Source organism: Malania oleifera, chromosome 1, assembly GCF_029873635.1.
Source record: "Malania oleifera isolate guangnan ecotype guangnan chromosome 1, ASM2987363v1, whole genome shotgun sequence".
Classification (NCBI taxonomy): domain Eukaryota; kingdom Viridiplantae; phylum Streptophyta; class Magnoliopsida; order Santalales; family Ximeniaceae; genus Malania; species Malania oleifera.
The window spans coordinates 96,260,375-96,280,930 of record NC_080417.1 but is presented as its reverse complement, the minus strand read 5'-3'; the positions used below and the strand labels follow the sequence as shown (position 1 = coordinate 96,280,930).

General features: G+C 36.7%; 1 non-coding gene across 1 annotated transcript; it reads left to right on the top strand.

Moving 5' to 3' along the window:
- The first annotated feature begins 14,193 nt into the window (after nt 1–14,193).
- Nucleotides 14,194–14,299, top strand: LOC131147334 (small nucleolar RNA R71). Its single transcript, XR_009134723.1, has one exon. It is a non-coding gene; the product is annotated as a small nucleolar RNA R71 (small nucleolar RNA).
- Nucleotides 14,300–20,556: the final 6,257 nt, after the last annotated feature.

Below are 20,556 nucleotides of genomic sequence, written 5' to 3'. Positions count from 1 at the left end.
AATTTTGGTGAAATATGTTTAGTTCTATCACCTTTTATATAACCCACCTTTGATTTGTGCAATATATGTTGCATTATTCTCATACAATATTGTTGGTATGTCATTCTCCAATGATAATCTACTTGTCCCTTTAATATTTTGGATTATAGTTCTTAACCATATACATTCACGACTTGTTTCGTGAATTGTCAATATTTCTAAATGGTTTGAAGAGGTAGCGATAATCGTTTGCTTTACAGATCGCCATGAGATAACAGTATCACCACATGTAAAGATATAGTTTGTTTGTTATCGAACTTTATGAGGATCAGAAAGATATCTAACATCAGCATATCATTTCAACACAAAATTTACTCCATTTGCGTAAAACAAACTCATATCAGATGCGCCGTGGAGATAATGAAGAACATGTTTTACTTCATTCAAATGTCTCTAAGTTGGTGTAGAACTAAACTTTACTAGAAAATTTACCGCAAAAGTTATATCCGATCTAGTATAATTTGCAAGATACAAGAGTGTTCCTATTGCACTAAGATAGGGTACTTCAGGACCAAGGATTTCTTCATCATCTTCTTGAGGATGAAAAAGATCATTTTTCACATCAAGTGAACAAACAACCATCGGGGAGCTTAATGGATAAGATTTATCCATATAAAATTGTTTCAAGATTTTTTCTATATAAGATGATTGATGAATGAGAATTCCACTAGTTAAATGTTCAACTTGAAAACCAATGCAAAATTTTGTATTTCCAAGAACCTTCATCTCAAATTCTTTCATTAAGTAGTCAACAATCGTTAAGATCTCTTCTAGAATTCCTACTATGTTTATGTCATGAATATAAACTGCGACTATAGTAAATCCAGAATTTATCTTCTTAATGAAAACACAAGGTAGATAAGATTATTTTCACATCCAAATTTCAACAAATATTCACTTAGACGATTGTACCACATTTGTCCAAATTGCTTCAATCCATATAAGAATCTTTGTAATTTAACAAAATACATTTTTCGTTGTTTTGGATTATTTGCTTCAGGCGTTTTAAATCTTTCAGGGATTTTAAATCCAATGAGCCAAACAAGTAAGTTGTTACTACATCCATGAGGCGAACGTCAAGTCCTTCAGAAACCGTTAAACTAATCAGAAATCTGAAAGTAATTGCATCCATAACAGAGGAATATGTCTCATTATAATCTATACCAGGCCTTTAGGAGAAACCTTATGCTACAAGACGCGTCTTGTATCTCACAATTTCATTCATTTCATTTCTTTTACGTACAAAAACTGATTTATACCCAACAGATTTGACATTCTCAGGTGTTTGGACTACTGGTTCAAATACCTTATGTTTGGCTAATGAGTCTAGCTCGGCCTGTATTGTTTCTTTCCATTTTGGCCAATCATTTCGATATCGACATTCTTCTACAGTTTGAAGCTTAGGCTTATTATCATTAAAAATTTCTGAAGCAATCGTATATGCAAACACATTGTCAACATCAACTTCATTTCTTCTCCGTATATTTCCAAATTTTATTGAGATCTCATAATTTTCCAGTATCGGAAATACTTCTGGTGTTGCTTCTATAGAAATATGGGATTGTTAATCTATATCTCTTTTAACCTCTTCTTTAGTGTTAATTACCTCTTTTGGAGTGTCACTTTTATTCATTTCCTTTTTCTTTCGAGAAACAGTATCCTTTGCACCAATTGGTCTACCACGCTTCTGGAGCACTTTATATTCATTAGCTGCTATTCCCATTGGGTGCTCTTCAGGAACAATCAATCTGACAAGAATATTTATAGCCAGAACATGTGATTAAGTGACCCTTTTGGTGTTTGCAAAAACATCTGGCAATTGATTTGCAGCATTCTACAAATTAATTATTCTTTGAACTTCAAGTTCACATTGATTTGTGCGTGTATCAAGATTAGACAAAGTTGGCGTTTCCCAAAAAATTTCTTGTGTTTTTAATCCTTTACCTTTTCCTTCTCCTAATGACGGAAAAACTGATTCATCAAATTGATAATCTAGAAATCTTGCTCTAAAAAGATCACCTATTAGTGGTTCAAGATATCTAATGATAGAAGGAGAATCAAAACCATCATAAAAACCAAGACGACGTTGTGGTCTCATCTTACTTAGTTGTGCAGGCACAGTAGGAACATATACAGCGCAACCAAAAATTCTAAGATGAGATATATTTGGTTGGTGGTTAAATATAAGATGTGAAGGTGAAAACTTGTGATATGCGGTTGGTCTAATTCTAATCAAAGATGCAGCATGCACTATAGCATGACTCCAAGCAAATGAAGGAAGCTTTGATCGCATAAGCATAGGTCTAAAAATAAATTGTAAACGCTTAATGAAGGATTCTACTAAACCATTTTGTGTATGAACGTGTGCAATAGAATGTTCAACACTTATTCATATTGACATGCAATAGTCATAAAATGCTTTTGAAGAAAATTCACCTGCATTATCTAAACGGACAGTTTGAATGGGATGATCAGAAAAACTTAATCTTAACTTTATTATTTGAGTAAGAAATTTAACAAAAGCAACATTACGAGTTGAAAGTAGAAAAGCATGTGACCATCTAGTGGAAGCATTAATTAAAACCATGAAATATCGAAATAGTCCGTAAGATGGATGGATTGGGCCACAAATATCTCCTTGTATTCTTTGCAGAAAATATGGAGACTCTAAAGATAATTTAGATGGAGAAAGTCTAACAAGTAGTTTTCCTTGAGCACAAGAAGTACAAAAATAATCACCATGTAAAAGAACTTTCTGATCCTTTAATGGATGTTCATGTGTATTTTCAATGATTTGTCGCATCATAGTTGAATCAGGATAGCCAAGACGATCATGCCAAAGTATAAAACTTCTAGGTTCGGAGCACTTTCGGTGCATAAAATTTGATTTAACCATCCTTATTTTTGTGAGGCCAGATGAAAAACTTGAAAATTTTTCTAATATGATCTTTTAGTTTGAAACTATAGATGTAATAAAAAGATATTCCATGTCTCCTTCATTTTTGGTTTCAACATGATATCCATTGCAACGTGTATTTTAAAATTTAATAGAATTCTTCGAAATCTACTAGAATACAACGCATCATCAATATACAATTTTGTCCCATTTGGAAACATAATGTGAACTATTCTAGAGCCCTCTATTACATTTGTAGAGCCAGATATTGTATTAACATTAATTTCAATTAATGTTAATTGCAAGAAATATTTTTTAACACGAAGAATTGTGTGAGTCATGCCATTGTCCACCAAACACATGTCATCCTCCATTTTATCAAGTTTATTTTGTATGATCTAGTAAATGAAAAGTAAAATTTAAGAATTAGGAAAGATAACAAAATATTACCAAGCATATTATATGTAAAACTTTTAATAAAAAAAATTACATAAGTTAATTTTTTCAAAATAACATAGACATGAAGATAATTTAGTAATAGACATTTCCATCCCTAATCAAATGATCAATTTTGCCACTAGGATCCTAAAAAAAAATCATAAACATCAAAATCAACATCCAAAGGAGACTCATACTTAGCATCAATGGGTTCTGGTAGGCTCACCAAAGCTTGGGTCCTTAACTATCAAAAATAAATTGAAAGCAATAAATGAAAGCATGAGTAAAAATATCATCCCTTTATCATTCCAAACATCTGTCACTAATACTAGAGGTACAAGAGGAGATCCTAATATACACGGTTGTTGCATGAATGTTGTCGGTTGTCACAGGCCGTCGGACACTTCATACACAAACCAAAACTACTCTACTCTTATTCTATCTTGGTTCTCAACGACTTCCTAGGTCTGTCACTCACCTAAAATAGGTCAAAGAGGAACACAAAGCTTGTGTTCATAGCGAATGCTTATAGGCTCTAAGGTTTACAAGATTTGTTTTACAAATTAGGAAAGGTTACAACAAATCTCGCGCAAAAGATCATCTTTGTCAACTAAGTCGCTCCTCTATCATTCTTGTACGCACCCTAGTCGGATCTCGCAGGAAGTCAGGGATTTGAATTTTCAATGTCTTCGACTTCGTTGCGCTTCAGGGTCTTGATAATCAAGTTGATGGTCAAGACTTGCAGTATCTCGGTCTTCAGGAATTCTCAGTGTCTCGACATAGTCGCCCTAGAAGGTCTCTTGGTCGACCACTTCGTTAAAAGTCTCGGTACTTTTGAATTTCAGTTCTATCTCAGTATCTCAATGTAGTCGTCCCAATGAATCACTTGGTTGAGCACTTGGTCGAACCTTGTAGTATTCTGATCTCAGTCTGAACCTTAGAGTTTGTAGTGGAAGACTAAGTCACCCCTGTGGTTCACTGGTCGCGCCACATGGTCGAGCATTATCTTCTTGTCCATTTATGATCTGAAGCCTCTGGAGCTTGGCTGAATGTCTGAATTCGAGCTTTGAATCCTCCAAATCCTCCTTGTATTCTTGTAATGCCTAACTCCATAGTTTTAACCAGTTTTTTCTGAAAAGACAAACAAACCTTGCATAACTCTGAACAATGATAACTCTAGTAAATACATAATAAAATTAGGATAAACACAGGAGGGTCTAAAATCATATATTTCAGGGGCTCATCACAACCCCCAACTTACACTTTGCTAGTCCTCGAGTAAAGCAAAATTTAAGAAAACTACAAAATCCTACCTATATCCTCTTTAGTGGGAAATACGATTGCATTTACCTTATGCGACAAGACTTTAAACTCCTAGGTTGATCCTAGTGGACGAGTTCTAGTCTCGTGAGGGTTTCCAGGGTGATTTCTATAAACACCTGCTCAGTATTGCATTTACCGTATACAACAAGACTTTAAACCCCTAAGTTGATCCTAGTGGACGAGTTTTAGTCTCGTGAGGGTTTTCTGGGGTGATTTCTACAAACACGTGCTCAGTGAATATTAGAAAATATTTGTATGTAACAAGAACTTTACCATTTCACATACAAAAATATGACCCAGTTACATGTAGGCTTGTTCATTCATGATTCCATTATACACACTTCGCAGCAATTTATTCATGCAAGTCTCAACACTGCACAACTATTATACTAAAGATACAACTCTCAGGGGATCAACCAGCAATTTCAATTCAGCACTGATATTACCATGTAGTTTCTAGCATTGCTAGATTATATCACAAGGCTTGTGTAAGGTGCATAATTTGTCACACTCAGGGTGCCTTTTGACACCTACAGAACAGTTGTCTTGACTCAATCTCACTGGTAGCCCTTAGAACGGAAAAACACTCAAGAAAAGGGGTTCACTCTCATATGTGAGGAAGAATGTCATGATCAAATATCCCACATATTTTGAAGAACTAATGTTAAGCATGAAATGGACTACCCTTATAAGGATGGGATCCGGCCTATTTGCAAGGTGTTGGGTCCTTCACCTTAGCATCTTCTCACTTACTCGCCATACCCAATCAAGACCATCATAGATTGATCCCTTCACAGTCTCGACATAAACACCACAGATGCATTGGTCAGCTTGAAGATTCTTGATATTTGTAAGAACATGGTGTCGTGTCCTTAGTTTTCCATTTTGCTTGCTTTTGGAGCTAGTTTTTTTTTTTTAAATCTTCTGCTCATTCTTTTCTTTGGCTTTCATTTATTGGTAAATTAGGACAATCATTATACCCTTGGTCATCTGTAACGACCCAAAGAATAATGGTATTTAAATAATAAAATAAAGGGAAATGGAAACAGGAACAGAATGAGGCAGTTGACTTTGTCGATGAACCCTTCGTGTTTGTTGACGACATTGCATTTTGGATGGCATAATTCTGAGGAATTTTTCAGCTCCTCATCGACGAACATAGGGGACTCGTCGACGAGGGTATAGGAGGAGCTCATCGATGAGGACAGGATTCATTGACGAGAAGATAACCGAGAGAGAATTTGTGGAAACCTGAAATTTGTCGACGAGGGTTGAAGTTTGTTGACGAACTTTCTATAAGATACGTCGATGAGGTGACGTGACTCGTCGACAAATCCCACAGTATAAAAAGGGTTAAATGAGAATTTTCATTCATTTTCCTACACCGAATCTCTCTCTCTCTCTCTCTCTCTCCTCATACGATTTCTCCTCCTTCTCACTAAGATTTTGGGCCGAATTTCCACCGGTTCGACAATCTAAAGCCACCACGATGCTCCTGGGAAAGTTTTCTACAAGTCTGCCAGAGCGGATCATTGCTGGGGCTGAGTTGGAAACCATCCCAAATCCAGGGTAAGACTTTCTACTAAGTATTTGGTTATTTAGTAGTTGTAGCAAGTATTATACACGTAGAAATACTGAACTTTAGTTCTAGAGAATGTTGTTTTCAGGGTGTTGAATAGGGAACCTTACGGGTGCGGGACATATTTTCTTAGGGGCTTTTCAGGAATCAGGTAAGGGGATAAACTAAGCTAGTATTTTATGAAAGATATGTATATTGATATAGCATTTGATTTCAGGAAAATAAATATATTTATATATGATTTATATTTAGAAAAATACTGTTGTAAATGATGGTATGTTAAATATGCGGAAAACCTGTTAGTGTGGCATGAGTAAAAATTGTTATGAAATACTATTTTCTGGGAATGTGTTAATGATACGAATTTTTATAATGGAAAAACCGGTGTACAGGCCGAGATTTTTATATGTTTTGTTGGCATACGGGCCGTGTTATGTGTATGATTTGTCAGCGTACGGGCTGAGCTATTGATATATTTTGCCGGCGTATGGGTAGTGCTATGGATGTGATTTGCCAGCGTACGGACTGAGCTATGTATATGACTTTTTGGCGTACGGGCCGAACTATGGATGTGATTTGCCAGCGTACGGGCTGTGCTATGATATGATTTGCCGACGTACGGGTCAAGCTATGGTAAAATGTGTAATACCAGCATACAGGCTGATGATTTTCATGATATACGTATATATGCAAAAATGATATGATTGATTTGAAAATTAATGATATGAAATATCCATGTATCACAGTTTCAATATATGTTATATGGTATCAGAACCTGGTTGGCTTGGTCTAGGCTAGCACTTGTATGGTACCGTTGCTATGTGTCCATGGTCATCATGATCATGATATTTGTGTTAACGCTACTATACGGAGTGGTGTGAGATTGGATGGTCGATGTGATTTGAAGAAGTGTGTGAGCACCCCCAGTGTACAGACTAGGTCTGACAGACCCATCAGACTTACAGATTGTACTTTTGACTTGGCAGTGGTCGGCCAACCATTGTCAGGTCATGCCTTTAAGCCACACAACCCAATTATGTGGGGGTAATACATGACAACAACCAACTAACCTACTAGGAATGTTTTTGTGTTATTATTATTATGAGATAAAATATGTTTATGAAAATGTAGTATGTTCTGCCATATTTTGATGATATATATGTTTTCCCAGATTTGACATAACAGTTACTGAATATAATTTGTATGGTATATGTATAGCACGGAATACTCATGTTGCCACACACTGGTATTGGTTTATTTCCCTTACTGAGAGGTATCTCACCCCAAAATTTTATAAACTTTTCATGAGCCCTAGATAGGAGAGCGGGAAAAGCCCCACTGATCTAGTGTTGTTTGTTTGCCTTCTTGAAGGGTAAGTTTTGGTAGGAACAGTTGGATTTTGTGGGAAGTGTCCCTAGATTTTATTTTTGGGATGTATATATTGAAATACAGTGGATTTAGTGACTCTAGTATTTATGGTAATGTGGTGGATGTTTTAGTATTTATAATACTGTGATTGTATGTTTCCTACTGCTTAGGCTTCCGTTATGTGTTCTGATGTATCCTTGATACCCACGGGTCCAAGCGAATTATGATCTGCCGAGTTGAGTTTTGTGATATTGATTTTATTATATTTTGAAAAAAAAAATGTGGAAATGAAGCAAGTCGTCACATCATCTTAATACCACCAATGAGAAATTCAGCTTGGAAGGGAGTCCATGAAGTACATCTGTCTCTAAGGTGACTCAATTTTCATGTTTTGAGTAAGCTACAAGATCTAAGTTTATATCTCTCCACTTGATGACACCTCTATGCTACCAAATGCAAGAATAAAGACTAGTTAACAAGGGGTATCCGGAAAAAAAAAAAAAAAAAAGTAAAGTTGAGTTTTATAAACTCAGAGTTTGACGTCAAAAAATCAAGCAATGAATGAATGACTCAACAGTACCTCACAAGGTGTTATAGTAGCCATGGTTATTCTCTCAGTGCTCTCAAATAACCCTAAGTGTTACAAATCATGTGTAAGTGTGTTTTTAAGCCTCATGAAGTGTCATTGAATACTAGATTTCAAACAGCAATATTAACACAAATGAGCCACTAATTGACCCTTCTGGAGTGGCATAACAGTTCATTAGGTTGTTTAATGTGAAACCTTGCACAATTGGCTCACTACATTGTTAGTGAACATAATAAAATTATATAATAGATGAGCCTAGGCATGTAATGTCTGAGTTATATAGGTGTATGTAAAAAGGGTAAACTAGTTGTTATTATGTTATAAAGCACATACTGTTTACTAAGAAAATTTTTGAATGTCTAAAAATTGTGTCCTTTGTGTGCATGAATGTGCCATGTAGAGTATTACCACCTACCCCCAACTTAGAGCTTCAGTGTCCTCACTGAAGTTGTTGAAAGGACAATAGAACCTGGGCAAGGGATAGTATAGTGCATGGTGCTAGTAAAAACCAACAGTGTACCTATGAAAAATACTAACCAGAATAACATGCATGCAAATATACTGCAGCACAAAATACACGTAGTAACCAAAAGCACCATGAAAGTTTTCCATTAAGATTCCATCAATACAATGTAGAAAGCCATATTACAAATATTGAGATTGTTACAAAACATGGTGAACCAGAACAAGAAAAAGAAAGAAAACAACCCAATGTCACAGAGGCATAACAAGACCCAAAAATAAAGGATACAATAATGTTAATTCTAGACAGACTTGGAATCAGAATGTGAGTTAGACGAAAATAGAAATGGGTGGGCTAATGCTGCTGCACGAGATGGTGCCATTTCTTGCAGATACCGAAGCCATTTAGGGGAAAGTGGGGTTTGAGTCAGACGTGATTGGAGAGCCTAAAGTGGCTGCGCCTAATCGGGTATGGTACTTTGCGGTAGGGGCTGATATGATTAAAAAGGGTACGACCATAGTTGTGGGTCAGGCATGGGAACCAGAGGTGCACTGATGGGAGGATTGAGAATATCTGACGAGGGGATATATGTCATGGTCAGTTGGAAGTGGTGGAATGGAAGGGGGTGGGGAAACCAGACCTCATGAAGGTCGATGGTAGTCTGGTCCACGAATGATGGTGTTACTAAGCGCGGTGAGCCCCTTGGTCGCAGGGCTGACCCTCATCGCGGTATCAGCCGCAGATGCTTGCGAGGTACTCGAACAATGTGCATAACCTCCTTCTGTGACTCAGAACCCCACCGACCCCGCGATGAAGACCCCCGCCATGGCACAACTCGAAGCCGTCACCTCTTGGCAATGGTCTGAGATGATGCGTTGGAGGATGCTGAGATGAATCAGAAGGAGAGGACATTGCAAGGGAATGCAATAGGACCACAGTTTGCTCTAGTAGCAATTGTGAGAAGAAGGAGACTATGCTCACCCAAGCTATAATGAGAATGCGGGAGATGAAGAGTCGGGGTTGAGCAGATTTTAAACAACTTCTCATTGTTTCTTGACCAGGGCGCACCAAGCTCAGTGTTGGTTGCAAACCTGGTCGATCCTCTTAGCATCTCCCAATCTCAAAATGGTGCAGGGGATCGACCAGGTCGCCCACACACGTGATGATCGTTGCACTTTATCGTGCTCTCAGCTATACTAAATCCTACTCGAAAGACTCTCAACCCTACTTAATCTACTCTAACTATCCTAAGGAATGAAAAAGTAAAGAAAAACTATCGGGTTGCCTCCCGAAAGCACTAAGTTTACCATCTTTAGCCAAACACATTGTAGCTCAATTCGGACTCATCCTGGTTCCCAAGTAGCAGTGGCTTATCTATTTTCCTCCTCACACCCAAAGTTGCATACCCCCAACTTATGTTTAGAACTAGGGACCCACTTTTTTTTTATTATAAATTGCTTAACAGGGTCCACAAATTCAGCAGTGGTAAGGCTATCAAGTTGAAGTGTACTCTCCCAAGGGTGTTTCCATAGCTTTGATGGAGTTGCTTCCCTAACAATTTGATCAATCATGTCTTCATCCACAACTTGGACGGCGTTAAGTGGATGTTTGGAGGCATTAAATATGTTCAACCTACGTTGCTTATGACCCCATGAGATGTCCATAATCCCCGTTATACATTGAATGCAGGCATTAGCCGTGGCTAGGAATGGTCATCCCAAAAGGACAGGGGTCGGGTTTGTGGAGGTCTCTGTTGACCTTATAGGTCATGCCCGGTTTTGATAATGACAAATACATGTTATATTTAATGCGTGTTTGAGGTTATGTGCAGGAATTCAAATTGACATATCATAATGCATAAAGAGAAGATCAAAGATTGAAGACCCAATTTTATGCATTATAATGTATCTCATTTATGCAAAGGGTCTGTAATAGTAATTAGGGTCTTTGGTTTGTAATAATTGCATACATCACCTGCATGATTTAATAGGTAAGTTCAAAATGAAAAAGACCTTAGGGATTAGGTCGACCGACACCGGATTTTTTCAGTGTCTTCAAAAAGACCTAGAAATGACCCTAGGACACTCACTCATGCACATATATGTTTGGTCATTTGATTAGGGTGTTTGCACAACTTAAAAAGAACCGAAATGTATGAAAATTACATGTTCGGTCGACCGTACTCCCATATACAAAATGCCCCGGTCGACCGAACCCGGACCAGGTCAACAGTTTGACCACAGTCTGGTCGACTAAACTCACTTAGTTTAAATGCACCCAGTCGACCGAACCTCCTAGGAGTCAACTTCTTGACCACCTGGTCGACCAAGCCCAAAATGTACTCCAACGCTCTGGTCGACCGAGGGTCCTCAGGAGATGTCCCAATGGTATGGTCAACCGAACTATCTAGTTCAAATCTTCCTAGTCTACCAAACCTCGCAAACTGAAAAATCACCCTTCTTGGTTGACTAGCCATGAAGTTCAAAATTAACCCGGTCGACCGAGCCATATGAACTTCGGTCGATCAAAAGTCTTCTGGTCGACCAGGTCTCTCGGGTTGCCTTGAATTTTTTACCATGGTTAAATATTTTAAACAGGGTTAATTACGTTAAAATGGTTTAAAACTTTCCTAATAATACCCAATAGGTCCCTAACGGTCATAACTTTTCCCATGTCTATATATATGAGATCATTTGTGCAAATTAGTATGGGATTAGCAATATTGATTAGGAGAAATCCTTTGAAATTCCCAAAATCTACAATACTCATTTTTGAGCCTCCAACACTTATTCTTTCCTGATCTTACTACTCAAACATCCTTGTAAGTGTGATTTAAGTGTGGTTGTTCCATAAGGTTTGCTCTCTCAAGTTTATGCTTGATTGATATTATTTTGATTGTGAGCAAGACCTTAAGTGCTCTTAGGGGACTTTATCAATACGTCTATCCTAAGAAGACTTCACTTGAGCTTTTGAGTATTGCATCGTTATTGCAATATCTTGAGAAGCTTGTATTTGATTTTGGTTGCAAAAACTCTTTTCAAATCACTTTCAAATATCTTGTGTGTTTTATTTTGATAAATCTTTGAAGAGGTATTTGCTTGTGTGATAAAAATATTTGTTGCAATATTCATTGATTGGTTAATATTTTTGTTTGAGCACTTAGATTGAATACATCTTGTGATACAAATATTATAGTGATTGCACTCTCAGGCACTGATTACATAGATAGCAAATACATTTTGAGAGTTGAAATATTAGACCACACTGAGCTTACATATTATATCATTTGGTGGTGTATGCGATTGCGCGTAACTGGGTACATATCTGCTTTACATGAAAGCATAATCATCGTACCATTGTTTTGTATTTCAAATATGTTGTATTTCCAGGCACGGGCCTGAAGAGGGAGACTAGCCATTTGAAATAGTCCCGGATTGGCTTAGACCCGATTAGAAAGCTAGGTGCGCTATCCTGTTAAGGCGTGTAGATTGAGGTTAGCCCCGCTAATTGACTTGGTTGTAAAGGTTGAGGTCACCCTTGTGCTAACTGACCTGATTGTAAATGGTGCCGCTCCACTCGTTAAGTGAGCCTTTAGTGGAATCCTCGGGCTTGCGAGCTAGAGGCGGGGATGTAGACACAGTTGGCTGAACCCTGATAACATATCGTGTGTGTGTTTACATTTCCACACTTTATATTTACCATACGTGTATGTTACGGTATGAATGATGTGCATGATTTAAATTTCCACACATTACATTATTGGCAGATTGGAATTGCATAAAAAGACCCTAGGTTGTACTATACGGATATTTCATTTAACCTAGGAGATAAATTTTTAAAAATTCCAATTCACCCCCCCCTCTTGGGATCACACCAATTCTAACAGTCTCCATGTCTAAAATGATGAAATCAACATGGTAATGGAAATCTCTCACCTTGACTACCACGTCTTCTACCACACCCCGGGGTTGCTTAAGAGATCGATCAACAAGGCATAAAGAAACCAAAGTGGGTTGCAACGCTCCTGTGTTAAGTTTTTGATAGGCCGAGTATAAAAGGATATTCACACTTGCTCCTAAATATAGAAGGGCCCCCTCAATGGTGTAATTGCCAATTACACATGAAATAGTAGGTGAGCCGGGGTCTTTTAGTTTAGGAACAAAATGCTTTAGTATTATGGCACTCATATGCTCGGCCTGCTTAACCAAGCCATCTATGTGCACCCTTGATTCTATCTCCTACGTTGACAAGTCCCTATGGAATTTTATGAACGCAAGTGAGTGTTTGATGTCATCAAAGGGAGGCTTATCCATTCTTACTTGTTTAAACATGTCCCAAATCGACTCAGTGGAAGTCTCTTTCATGAATATAGAGGGTGCAAGTGGGGCTGTCGGACATGTCACTGGGTAACTGTTAAAAACCCTGTTGGGGGCAAAATGAGGGGTGGTCTTTATGGTGGTAGGCATGATATTCAATGGTATTTGTACCCGACTAGAGAAAGAAATAGTGCATAAATCAGTGTTGGGTGCTCCCAGTTTTTCATCTTGGGTCTCCCCCGTGCTCAGCTGCTCCTTGCCTTGTTCAGCTATCAGCCTATCATTTTGAAGTGTGGTTACTACTTGGGCCTGCTCAGAGTATGATGAGGGGCCAGAATCCGGTTCACATTCTACCCTATATTGTCCCTTTAGATTTATCATAGGCTGACTTGGAAACTTACCCTTATCCCTCCGAATTAGAGTAGTGGCTAGTTGTCCCATGGTGGTAGATTGGGAATGAGAGTGAAGGAGTTTCCGGTCCACTTGACGATCAACTTTGATTCGCTTAAGGGCTGTCAACACCGTCTCCTGAAATGAATCATATCTAGACTAAGGTGGAGGTGGATGCTACATGGTTGAAGGTCTAGGGGCTGAGTTCGAATGACTTTGGAGATTTTGGTACGGTTATGGAGGCAAAGCGTTCAGGGCTTATGGAGGTCTTTGGGCTTGGAAACCCGGAGTTTGTGGCCTCCACGATAAATTAGGATGTTGTTTCCACCCAGGGTTGTATGTGTTTGAGTATGGGTCATTAGAGGGCTTATCATACCAATTTTGGGTGACCTTTACTTCCTCGTGCACAAGTTCAGGCTGGGAATGTGCGTGAGGGCAATTGTAACATGTACGGGAAGGGTCAAGTAGATTGCACAAACCTCTACACACGTTATTGTCTGTGGTCTTAGGGATAAGCATTGATCTAATTTTTTAGATATAACATGCAGAGTAGGGGCTAGGTCTTGATTTGCGGTCAACTCATAAACTCCCTTAGGTTTAGAAGTTGATAGATTACTTAGTCTACGGGTGGCAGTCATGTGCTGCTGAGAGTTTTCTGCCAGATTTTCAAAAAGAATCCAAGCATCATTCTCATGCTTAGTAAGGAAAGTACCTCCGCACGACGCATCAACCATAGACCTATCTCTCTCAGCCAACCCTTCGTAGAAAATTTGGACTAATTGCCACTTGGGGACTTGGTGATGTGGACATTTACGGAGCAGGTCCCTAAAGCGCTTCCAAGTCTCAAAAAAGAGTTCCCCATCCATCTGTGAGAAACTTGTGATGGCTCTCTGAAGCTAATTACTCTTCCCAATTGGAAAGTACTTTTTAAGGAATTCATACTACATGGTAGCCTAGTTGGTCACCGAGTTCGGTTCTAAAGACGTCAGCCAATATTTGGCCTTATCCTTTAGAGAGAACGGAAAGAGCCTAAGACGGAGAGTATCATCACTGAAATTAGGGATACAGATGGTTGAATAAATCTCCAAGAACTCATCTAGATGTTGATAAGGATTTTTAGTGGAGTTCCCATGAAAGATGGGTAGCATCGAGATGATTGAAGTCTTAATCTCAAATTGTGTCGTCTGGACATCTGGGTATCAGATGCAAGATGGCAATGCATATGCATTAGGCACAAAGTAGTCCCTAAGGGGTTGAAGGTGTTGCTCTCCCACCACAGGTAGGTGGGGAGCATGGGGTTCTGGAATTTGTTCAATAGGAGCCGGGGGGTTATCTTCGGCCATAACTTTCAGTTCAAACGACTTTGCCTTCTTTGGATTAGAGATAGGTTTCCTAAGGGACCTACGGGATTTTTCAATCTCAAGATCTATGAGAATTATCTCTGGGTCCAAAGAACACAGACCAAACATACACACTTGCAACACAATGATTCAAACTCCAAAAATAGAAATCAAATAAAGAAAATAGAAATTAACAAAGAAAGTGAAAACAAAAGGAGAGCAAATCAAAAGAACAAGGCAATAATACTCTAAAGCAGAAGTTGACTTATAACCATAGCCAAGTCCCTGACAACAGTGTCAAAATTTGGTGGGCTCGCTAAGGCTTGGGCTCTTAACTACCAAAAATAATATTTATAAAAACTAACTATCCCAAGTTCAGTAGAAAGTGGGTAAGTCGGGTCGATCCTCAGGGACTTGTAGCACAGTTATTAAACCACTTCCAACTTAGTTTGCTAATTCCTTGTATGAAAAAGAAGTGAAAGATGGTATCTTGCCATGGTGATTGTCTAATAACTATCGAAAAGCATATAAACAAAAGCAAATAAATCTATACTATCGTAAAACAGGTAAATTTCTAAGATACCCTACTCCTACAAAGAAATACTGTGGTCCAAATAAGACACTGGATGCCATACTTCTAACTACACTCATCCAGACTTCCATAAAAATACTAACCCGAGTGGGCCAAAGAAGGAGAGGGGCGATCAAGGGCACATGGTAACAAGGGTGCACCAACCGTCCAGAGTATGGTTGGGAACCTAAGTATACCCTATCTCAATGATAACGAACACCTCTGTGGTTCTGTAGCTGACTATTTCCCTTTGATTGATATGTAGCAATGCTTATCCTTATCTACAACCTTTTATCAAATACACAGCAAATGAATGGAAAGTAGTAAATTGAAAGCAATAAATGAAAGCATGAGTAAAAATATCATCCCTTTATCATTCCAAACGTCTGTCACTAACGCCAGAAGTACAAGAGGAGATCCTAATATACACGGCTGTTGCATGAACACCGCTGGTTGTCACAAGCCATCGGACACTCCATACATAAACCAAAACTACTCTACTCCTATTCTATCTTGGTTCTCAATGACTTCCTAGGTCTGTCACTCACCTAAGAGAGGCCAAAGAGGAACCCAGAGCTTGTGTTCGTAGAAAATACTTATAGGCTCTAGGGTTTACAATGTTTGTTTTACAAATTAGGAAAGGTTATAGCAAATCTTGTACAGAAGATCATCACTGTCGACCAAGTCGCTCCTTTGTCATTCTTGTGCGCACCCTAGTCGGATCTCGTGGGAAGTCAGGGATTCAAATCTTCAATGTCTTCGACTTTGTTGCGCTTCAAGGTCTTGATAGTCAAGTTGATAGTCGAGACTTGCAGTATCTCGATCTTTAGGAATTCTCAGTCTTTTGACATAGTCACCCCAGAAGGTCTCTTGATCGACCACTTCGTCAAGACTCTCGGTACTTTTGAATTTCAGTTCTGTCTCAGTATCTCAACGTACTCACCCCAGTGGGTCACTTGGTCAAGCACTTGGTCGAATCTTACAGCATTCTGATCTCAGTCTGAACCTTGGAGTTTGCAGTGGAAGACTAAGTCGCCCCTATGGTTCGCTGGTTGCGCCATATGGTCGAGTATCATCTTCTTGTCCATTTATGATTTGAAGCCTCTGGAGCTTGGTTGAATGTCTGAATTCGAGCTTTGAATCCTCCAAATCATCCTTGTCTTCTTGCAATGCCTAACTCCATGGTTTTAACTTATTTTTTCTGAAAAGACAAACAAACCTTACATAGCTCTGAACAATGATAACTCTGGTAAATACATAATAAAATGCGGATAAGCATAGGTAAATAAGGGTCTAGAATCATATATTTCAGGGACTCATCAGGTTCAGACAAATTCAATTCAACATTTTTCCCTTTTCCTTTTAACGATGCCTTGTAAAGATCAACTAGGTGTTTAGGAGTGCGACATATTCGAGACCAATGACCTTTTATTCCACACCTATAGCAAATATTGTCATTATTTTGCACTTTGTTATTTTGTTCAAAGCTTTCTTTATTCTTTACCCATTTCCTTTGAGTCTTTTCAGCACTTTTTCTTTCAAACTTTGAAGGATGATCATCACGGGTCCAACAAGTTTTCCTACCACGACCCCTTTTACCACCGCGACCTTGAGAAAAAGACATTCACTTCAGGGAATGATGTCAAACCAGTTAGACGAGATTGATGGTTTTTCAACAAAAGCTCATTATTTTGTTCAACCACTAGTAAACAAGAAATTAGCTTAGAATATTTTGTAAATCTACGCTCTCCATATTGCTGCTACATAAGCCCATTCGAGACATGAAAAGTCGAATATGTTTTTTCTAATATATCATCATCGGTAATTTTTTTCTTCACATAACTTCAATTGAGAGCTAATTTCAAATAAGGATGAATTATATTCACTTACAGTTTTAAATCTTGCAGTCGCAAGTGTATCCAATCATATTAAGCTTTTGGAAGAATTACAATTTTTTAGTGTTCATATCTCTCCTTTAAGTTGTTCCAGAGGACTAATGGATCCTTAATAGTAAGGTACTCAATTTTCAATACTTCGTGTAAATGGTGTCGAAGGAAAATCATTACCTTTGCGCGATCCTGCAGGGGTGCTTGATTTTCTTCTTCAATTGTACTTCCAAGATTCATAGCATTAAGGTGAATCTCAGCATCAAGTATCCATGGCAGATAATTGAGTTTTTTCCCGATTTATCTTTTTTTTTTAAATATATTTTAAATAATACATTTTTTGGGAAAATAATTCCCGGAATGACTCTAACGTAATCTCGCTACTTCAAATAGCAAGATTTGCTATGTGTCATTTTAGGAATTATTTTTTCCAAAAAATATATTATTTAATATATATATTTTTAAAATGATAAATCGGGAAATAAATTCTTCTGCGTAATAAATTGGGAAATAAATTCTTTTATGATAGCGAGATTTACAACGTGTCATTCCGAGAGTTATTTTCCCAAAAAGATATTATTTAATATATATTTTTTAAATGATAAATCGGGAAATAAATTCTTCTAGGTAATGAATTCTTTTGCGTAATAAATCAGGAAATAAATTCTTTTATGGCAGCGATAAATCTAACAAGAGTAATAAATAGATAATAAATTCTTCTGCGTAATTTTTTTTTTATTTATTTTTTACTTTTGTTTTCGTTGTCTTGTTCCAATGCCCTATTCAATCAGAAGTCATCAATGCACTCGATGCCGAAGACGGCGACGCCCTTATAGGTGGCCATCCCACAACCTGACTGCTCCCAAGGAACAAAATTAATTATTGTAATGAATAATGAGTAATAGTTAATAGTTTTAAATAATATTTATTTTTTTTTTAATTTTTGAAATGACTTCTGTTTCGGTCTGATCCGCACCTTCCAATTTCGCTTCATTTTTTTTTCCTGCCATTTCGATTTGTATGTCTGTTCTCCAGCAACATCGCAACTTTCCACAATGGGTGAATCTCCATCACTCCTATCTTTGTGCATGGAAGCAGTGACTAAAGAGATACTCTCTGGTAATCTCAAGGTCGTTGCTCTTTGTGTGCTGCAATGAAGTGTGTAAGTAGTTATACAATGAAATTATTTTTCTTTTGTGTTTTTGTTTTTGATATTGTGGTTGTAGGTGATGATGCTTTTCCGGAGATATACAATCTTCCCTCGGAATTGTTCGATTGCTTATTGATGCGCTTACCTCCTCTAGCCTTGCAGAAGTTATAAGAAAAGTTTAGACAAATTATTAGATAAAAAAATTATAACTCATATTAAATTTAATTAAGCAAGGAATTTATAATTATTTGAATCAAATAATTTATAACAAATGATGGATAATCTTTCATTCTCATTTTAAGTTCAAGCCTTTTTTTTACCATCATAATTTATTTCATAATATAATAACTAAGTTTTTTTTAAATTATAATTTGATAAAATGTTAAGTATTTAAAAATCTATCACAAAAGTTTTCTATTATATATATATATATATATATATATATATATATATTCTAAGTCATTTAATGTATAAATTAATTATAATTCGATTCCGATTAACAAATTTATATTTGTATGATTTGATCTAGGCTTTAAATAAAAGTTTGCTCTACATTACATGATCTAATAAGTAACTTTTTAATGTTGAAAACAAAAGCAAACGAATAAATAAAAAAAATTATGCAGAAGAATTTATAATCTATTTATTACTCTTGTCAGATTCATTGCTGCCATAAAAGAATTTATTTTCTGATTTATTACGCAGAAAAATTTATTTCTCGATTTAATATATTTTTTTTAAAAAAGGATAAATCGGGAACAAATTCACAAATAATTTCTTCCAGAAATATCAAGGGCAATGAATTCAAGCTTTGTGAGGTTTGACATCATAAAGTCACTTTGAAAACAAATAAAAATTCAAAGTTAGGTAAATATTAAATGAAAATGTTATTCTCACATATATTCCAACATAAAAATATTCAAGGACACGTACTCAAGATAAGAGATATAGTTAACATATAAATATAGTTTGACAAAAAACTAAAGTTATATAGATAACAAATGTTAAAAGAAACAAGATTCTTACCTTAAAATAATACCAACAAAACTTGCTATACCATTAGAGACTTGATCGTGCTGATAACGTGTTGTAAATGAAATAAAAAGAGGAATACAAAAAAAAAAATGGAGCTATAGAAATTCAACAGTCTAGTTCTTCAGGAATTAGATTCTGCTAATCCTCTTATTATCTCATTTTGTTGTAAAGCATGTCCATATATAGGCAAATACATTGGCATCCCAAAAGCTAACTACACAATGAACCATTATATGAGCATACCAAAGGTTGTAACCTATTATCTAGATAGTTATCCATATAAATATAAATGTTTTACAACATTCTGGTCCTATTTTATATTTTCTTCATGCCTTTGACATATAAAAGCAACTACTAGAGCAGAAAATTTTATATTACCTACCTTCTTTTGGACTTCTATCTTGAATTATTTCAAATGATTGGTTGAACTTCGTTTCCACCATAAGTGTATTGCCTTTTGGGGCAGTGGCATAAGGATGGAGCCATGGAGGGGGATTTTATCTTGCAAAATTCATATGAATCATTAATGATGCCATGTTGAGATGGTCATTTTTTTTTCTCTTCCTTCCATTTAATCTATGTGGTGTACCCATGTTGTTGTTTTAACTACTAATTTTACTCAATAAGATGGGTAAATTTCACGAACCTCCTTCGAGATTTGTCATTATTATTCAAACCTCTCTTGAGGTTCAAAGAATTTCAGCAACCTGTGTTGTTAGTTGTCATAGATTTGTCCAATGAGCCAAATATCATATAATGTATTTTACCCTTTTTGCTGGATTAAATTTTTTTTTTATTTTTTAAATAAGTAATCTTGGTTCCTTTTATTTCCCTTTAAAAAACAACTCTATAAGCATTATTATTATTATTATTATTATTATTATTATTATTATTATTATTATTATTATTTGTAGAAAAAAGTTAACTTTTTGTGTACGATCTCTGTTTTGATGCTAACAAAGTACCAGTATCTTATGTGTGTTTAAGTATGTGAACGAGTCTAAATTTCAGCACACATAAGAGCAAGGGACTTGGAAGCCAGAAGAAACTCCAAGATCATATGTATCTGGTGTATTTCATAAAGACACACGAGCAAGAAGATTGAAGACATTTGTTCTTATTGTAAAATGTATTTTGTTTTATATTTTGGGTTTGTAATATTTGCATATCATG